The following is a 7534-nucleotide window of genomic DNA, read 5'->3' on the forward strand; positions in this document are numbered from 1 at the left end:
GCGCCCGGCCGAAGTAAATTTTTGTACATTTTGTTCTTGTCTATTTTGTTTTAGATGAGACAGTAATTTTTCCTACATCTCAGTTTTTATTTAAAATCATGTGAAATATTTTGACTTCCTAATAGCCTAAAAATATCAAAATGCTGGATTTTCATTTTTGTAAGCACCAAGTGCTTATCTGAGCATCAGTTTCAAGGGTAAATTAAATATTTTCCAGGATACTTAAGGTCTTTTCCTGTTCTGAGAATCAATGGATATGAAATATATGAGCCTTTTCGCTGAAACTTCTCAGTCTTACTGCTGAGTATCATCTTTACTAACTCTCCAAAGATGCACACCCACTCATGAACTAAATCTTCCCTGACCTGCTTTTAGTAGCTCTTAATCAGTAGAATGTGATAGGAATTATGTGTGACTTCCAATGTCAGATAATAAGAAATCATAGCTTCCATCTGGGTATATGGAAATACTTGCTCTGTGGAAGTCAGCCACCATGTAAGTAGTTTTACTACAGTGAAACTACCATGCTGTGAAGAAGTCCAAGCTTATCATGTTGAAGGCCACATGTAAATCAAAAGGCAGTCAGCTAACTTCCAGCTGTTTCAGCTGTATCAGTTGAGGACCAGTCTTGAGAATGAAGAAGCCATCATGAATATCCACCCTAACTTGGTGTTTTGTGGTTTTTGTTTTGTTTTGTTTTGAGACAGAGTCTCACTTTGTCACCCAGACTGGAGTACAGTAGGGCAATAGATCTTGGCTCACTGCAACCTCTGCCTCCTGGATTGAAATGATTCTCCTGCCTCATCCTCCCGAGTCACTGGGATTACAGGTGCCTGCCACCACCCTAACTAATTTTTGTATTTTTAGTAGAGAGGGAGTTCTACCATGTTGGCCAGGCTGGTCTCAAACTCCTAACCTCAAGTGATCCACCCACCTCAGCCTCCCAAAGTGCTAGGATTACAGGCGTGAGCCACTGTACCCAGCCCCTCATTACCTCATTAGTTGTTTTAACATGACTCTTCCTGCAGTTACCATCTTACAGCAGCTATATGAGAGATCTCAGCCCAACCCACCTTCTGTGAGAAATAAAAGTAACTAAGATTTGTAACAGAGCAATAGGTAAAAAAATGCTAACTACATTTGTAATTGTATGTAGTTGCATGACATAAATCGATGTTACCCTTTAAAATCTATGTTGGTCATTACAATATTTTAACTATCATATTGATAACATTTTCCTCTCATGTAATGATTTAAAAATTTTTTTTTTTCACTAACAGTGGAAAATGCCTCATATTTTGAAAGACAAAAAGATAAATAAAAAGATGCCCTGTTAGGTAGCAAATACCCTGTACAAATATATCAGAAAATCTAGTTTCTAATCCTCATTTCACACAGTGGTTGACTTTCTTATGACTGGAAGCAAGTCTTGGCATACCTTTTCCAAACCTCACTGTATAGAGTTTATGTAATTGTAGCAGAGTTTACTGCATTGAAGTATTTAATAATGCCAAGAAGCGACAACAAAACCAGGAATTGAAAAAAAAAAAAAAAAAACTATGAAAGAAAGATTTTACAACAGAAAATGTTAAGCTTTCTGTCCATTCGAGAATTTTATTATGACCTACTTCATACCTATGAAACTTATCTTTATATCAGCCATCTCTTCATTTTGAAAAAAGCTAAAGAAAAAATGACCTTACGTTTATCTCAAATGTTAATGTCACATTTAATTACATAGATAAGAATTTATATCTGATTCTGTGCTTAATATTAAAAATTCTTATCTAAGTAATGGTGATAAGAAAAAATAGCATGTTTTTCTAGTACTATATTGTGCACATTTAATTAAGACCAACTCCACTAAACCCTGTCCTCTCTTGCTCATCCTGTACCCCTCAAGAAATAGAGGAAATGTTCGACTTCTGTGAAGGATGGTCAGTTTGACGTTAAAGAGAATGGGGAATTGCGTTATTTGCAAATGAACAATCAAACAAATAAAAATACTGTCCAGAAAAGGGCCAGAGCAGAGTGTTGATGCTGAAGAACAAGCCTACGATTTCCCCTGGGACTCGTTCCCTAGATTTTTAAGACTCCCCTTTTTTTGTCACCATCATTTTATTGGGAAAATAATAAAAATGTCTAGACTCCAAAATATAAACTGTTTTGCTGTGAAGATGCAAGTGTGGATTTGGATTTCAAGTAGCATTATCAATTGGATAGGATGAAGTGATGGTGAGTGGACTGGTTGATCACATCTGTGGTGGCTTAAAAAATCCAGAAGTATGACCTGTTAGCCTAGAAAAGAAAAGGGCTGAGGCTCCTTTGAGACATATGCATTATATTAAACAGCATATTAAACATCTTAATATTGAAAATCCCACCTTCAAGCACAGTTTCTCTTATAATACTGAGTGCTGAAAAAAATGTTTTCTCAACTCAGATTAAGGTAGCCTATTTGGAGTCTCTGTGGACACAGAGACAAATCTTATCCCTGTTATTCTCCCAACCTCCTATGAACATACCCAACCTGCTATGGAAAGATTGTGGTAGTGCCCTTCTTGTCTGGTACCCAGGTCTTATGTGTGGATGGTGGTGGGATATGTGAATATGAACAAGGCAAGCAGTCCAACCTGAAAGAGTATGGTCCTCATTACCAGCTACTACCCAAACTAAAATAACCTGGAATATTTCTTATTAGGTAGCTGGGTAACTTTTCTACCATTCCCAGCACATAAAACCTTGAGGAGCTACCTTCTCCAGATGGGATCCATCCCAGTACTGAATGTCCATATTATGCTCAGTATAGTGGGAGAAATTCACTTCTGTTCACATTGTCCTATTCTACTGCGTAACTACTCTGCACCAATGCACCTTTCAGAGAGACAGATGCAGAGTGTAGGTGAGACCACTAAATTATAATTGAAAAGAGAAATATATGTGGAGGAGGAGCTTTACTGCAAAATTCATACAAATATTAATTGACTTTTGACATGTAGAAAAGGAAGTAAATGGTCCTTAAAAGTCGAAACTAAAACATCAAATTGCCTGCAACAGTTTCTCCCATATTATTTTTAAAGGAAGGAGGGAGGGGTTTGCCTGAAATATGTGTCTGGTGATACATATATTTAAATATATTTGCTGGAATTTCTATTTTTAACCTCTCAATGTAGGTTAAAGCTGTATATTTTCTCACTCTTTAACGGCTGTTAAATGAATCTGTTCTCAAACACCAAAGATAATAATTTTAGAGTACAGAACAAAAATGTTTCTGTCATTTACTCTCTGAATGTTAATGCACTAAGCTTATTACTAGAATGCATGATTAAAACAGCATATTTTAATAACTACCAAAAGCATAAAAGTTATGTTCATATGTCTGCTTATATAAATGTATGTTTATTCAACAGAGAGACTGTTTCTCTATACACAGAGAAAAAATTAAAATAAAAACTTCCTTCCACAAACACAATTCCTTTAATATTAAAGTAAATACATAAAAGCAATAGTTCCTTAATTACAAAATTCATAAACATTATTGGAATATCTGATTTTAAAATTGTGGTTTTGGAGGCTAAGGAAATTCTGGTTCAATCAGTCTTGGTAGGGGCTCAGAAATCTGTATTTTAAATAAGCATTCTGGGTAATTTTAATACAGATAACCCATGTGTCATATTTAGAAAAATATTGATCTAAAATTATATATTTGATTAAATTACTTTTTGCATACATGTTTGTGTGTGTGTGTTTGTGTGTGTGTATATGTGTCATAGCCGAGTATTTTAAAGTGAATGAAGATGAAAATGTGAAAATGTACAGAGGTATTGTTAACAACCACAAAAATTGAGAGCTTTCATAAAAGAGGCTTGCAAATGTATAATTCAGGCATTTTTCAGTGAATTTCAAGGTCACATAAGATTTTTTTAAACAAGAAAACTAGAATGGTCCAAGCTATGGAAAAAATATGCCAGGCAAATGTATGGAACTGGAGTCTGAAGGAAAGATGAGACCCACTGAAAGTGGATCTCACAGAAGCATGGGAGTTGGAGCACATGGCCAGCATAGCTGTGAAATTGACCTTCAAGGGAGAATTACTCTGAGAATATAATTTTTGAAAATTGAATTTTTTTTCAGACTCAGAAGCCACAAATATTATATTTCTTTCTAAATATAACCATACAGGCAAAATATTGCTACATACATAAGCAAGACAGAGATATGTTCTCAAAAGAGAAAACAGAAAGAAAAAACTCTGATCAGAAAACGTGTTAGCCCTAAGAAAAAGACCAATTTAGGAAACAAGTTGTTGTTGTTGTTCTTTAATGTAATAGACTTGAAGAATGGGGAAGAGGACTGCTGGAGAGTTTATCAAATTTATAAAGTAAAAAAGGTACAGTAAGCTAAAATTAATTTATTATTGAAGAAAGAAACTTTTTATTTTTATTATTATTTTTTTTTATTGAGATGGAGTCTCACTCTGTTACCCAGGCTGGAGTACAGTGGTGCGATCTCGGCTCAATGTGGCCTGCACCTCCCGGTTTCTGGGACTACAGGCAGGTGCTGCTATGCCTGGCTACTTTTTGTATTTTTTAGTGGAGATGGGGTTTCATCATATTGGGCAGGATGGTCTTGATCTCCTGACCTCGTGATCCGCCCATCTGGGCCTCCCAAAGTGCTGGGATTACAGGCGTGAGTCAGCGCACCCAGCTGAAGAAAGAAAACTTTTTAAAGCCAGGTGCAGAGGGAGGCTCATGCCTGTAATCCCAGCACTTTGAGGGACTGAGGTGGAAGGATTGCTTGAGTGCAGGAATTCAAGGCCAGCCTATGCAACATGGGAAAACCTCATTTCTACAAAAAAATTAGAAAATTAGCCAAGCTTGGTGCGACACACCTGTGTCCCCAGCTACTTCGTAGGCTGGGGTGGGAGGATCACCGGATCCTAGCAGGCTGAGGCTACAGCGAGTCATAATTGTGTCATTGCACTCCTGCCTGGGCAACAGGGAGATGCTGTCACAAAGAGTAAAAGTAAATAAAAACAAATAAATAAATAAATGCAATTCATTTGGTGTAGCCTGAGTGTACAGTGTGTATAAAGTTTACAGTAGTATACAGTAATGTCCTTGACCTTTATATTCACTTACCACTCACTCGCTGACTCACCCAGAGCAAGGTCCAGTTTGGCAAGCCCTATTTATGGTAAGTGTCCTATACAGTTATACCATTTTTAATCTTTGATACCATATTTTACTGTACCTTTTCTATGTTGAGATGCACAAATGCTTGTCACTGTATTATAATTGCCTACAGTGTTGAGTACAGTAATATGCTGTACAGGTTTGTAGTCTAGGAGCAGTAGGCTGTACCATATAGTCTAGGTGCGTAGTAGGCTATCCCATCTAAGTTTGTGCAGGTACACTCTATGATATTCACACAATAACGAAATCACCTAAAAAGGCATTTTTTTCAGAACTTATCCCCTTTGTTAAGTGACACAGGACTGTGGTCTTCTTGAAGAGTTCCTGTTAAAAGTGGAGTACTCAGATTATAAGAGAGAGAATATTGTTGTCCTATAAAGAACCATATATAGTGTCTAAAAGAGAGAGGTAAAAGGGAAACTAGAATTAATAGCTTTAAAATATAAAAGGACACTAAGATGGCAAACAGAGCCACAGGGAAGACAGGAATTAGATTAGCCACCTTTGCAAAATGCAAAATATTGTAAGTCAGGAGTGTTTCAGATGCTGTTTTCTAAGAGAAGAGGCAGTTTTTATAGATGTAGGTTATATTACTAAGATATAGAAACAGAATCCAAAATAACCTTTTGATGAATTATTTCTACCAAATTACTTCTAAATTCACAAGCTGTGGTCTTAAGATGAATGTTAGATGAATTGTCATTCAAATACAATTTAATGAGGTGTTCCTAGTGGGTAGATGACTTTCCATACAGTCATTCATGGTTTTTCCACAGCATTTTTTCTACTTATGTCCTTTCTCCCATATCAAGCCTCAGAATCTTCTCCATTCAGCTAGGGAATAAGGAAAGAGGGAGGGTGGAGGATTGTACAGGAATCTTTTATGGGACAAGCTAAGCAGAGGCATACACCACTTCTGACCACATTGTATCTAAAATATTCATCACGTTACCCAAGTTGCATGCTAGAGGAACTGGGAAACATAGTCCTCGGCTGAGCTTTTCTTTTTTTCATCCCAGCAACAGCTCTTCATCATTGAAGGGGAGCACAAAACTTCGGGGTGCAAATAGTTATCTGAACTGGCATGGATAGACTTTCAGGATAGCCAACCTGAAACCAAGATTTTTCTCATTTTTATTTTCCTGCTCTCTCTGTCAGCCCTTTTCTCCAGATACACTGATCTCTGGGCTTATGTCTCCTAGCAGAGCCGCCACTGTGATAGGTATAGGGTTACATGAATGTTTTGCTTGGGGGATGTTATCATATTATATCACCCATAATTGACAATGTTTGTTCCTAGAGATTTATTTTTGTTTTCTAAGTTTTCAAACTTTAGAAACACAAACCACATCCACTCTGGAAAATAATGAATTAAATAAAGAACCTGAAGAATCTAAACACGCTATTTCAGGTCCAGGGGAAGACAGCTAAGGATAGTCCTAGGATAAGGCCTCTCCAGTTATTTTCAATGTGAGGAGGAAGAAAAAAGAAAGATTTGATGACATTAACTTTTCTAGGAAAACAGAGTAGAAGGGCTTATTATATATTGGGGTTATTTTGTTTGGGCTTCATTATTAGCATTTTGATTATCTATTGCAGAAAAAAAATAGAGGAGTTCCACTTGAGTATCTCAACTTTATGGAACTTTAAATTACTTGAAGCAACATGGAATTGATTTAATAATGGGAGGGGAATCCTATTATTCAATACATATTATAACATGCAGATAGAATTATTGGGATATACATATCATGTAACTTTATCTGACAAACTCTATCAAGCAATATTATCTAACATAATTTCAAGTGGGAAAATGAATGGCAAGACAATGGAGCTAATGGTAACTTTGTTTGGCCTGTCAAGAGTGTGGTCTTGGGCTAAACTTAATTAATATCCTGGCTTTACCTGTTCTAGTAGCTTTAGGGTGCTTTGAGGAACTGAAATGTCCATCTCACTGGCTCCAGGGCAGCATAGAAGTAGTATTAAGGATTAAGTAGATAAATATGCAAACTAGACTTTATATATACACACATACATTTCTCATATACAAGACAGAGATATAGTTACGAATGTATGAACATACATATATTACATATTCTTTTTCAAGTATTGAGTGATATAGAGTCAGAGAATAAAAGTCTATAGAACTAACACTGGCATAATCAATTGCCCAGTTATTTATGCACCTGGCATTCAGGTGACCCTCTGAAACAGCATTGTGAGCAGAATGTCTTCAACAGCTGGCACAGGTAATGTTACAGAAAAATAATGCATAGGGATTCACTTCATATGGCTAGGTACAAATCTAGAGGATGAGGTAGAGAAGCAACTTTTTCAGT

This window comes from Colobus angolensis, unplaced genomic scaffold, assembly GCF_000951035.1.
Source record: "Colobus angolensis palliatus isolate OR3802 unplaced genomic scaffold, Cang.pa_1.0 Scaffold67, whole genome shotgun sequence".
Taxonomy (NCBI): Eukaryota; Metazoa; Chordata; class Mammalia; order Primates; family Cercopithecidae; genus Colobus; species Colobus angolensis.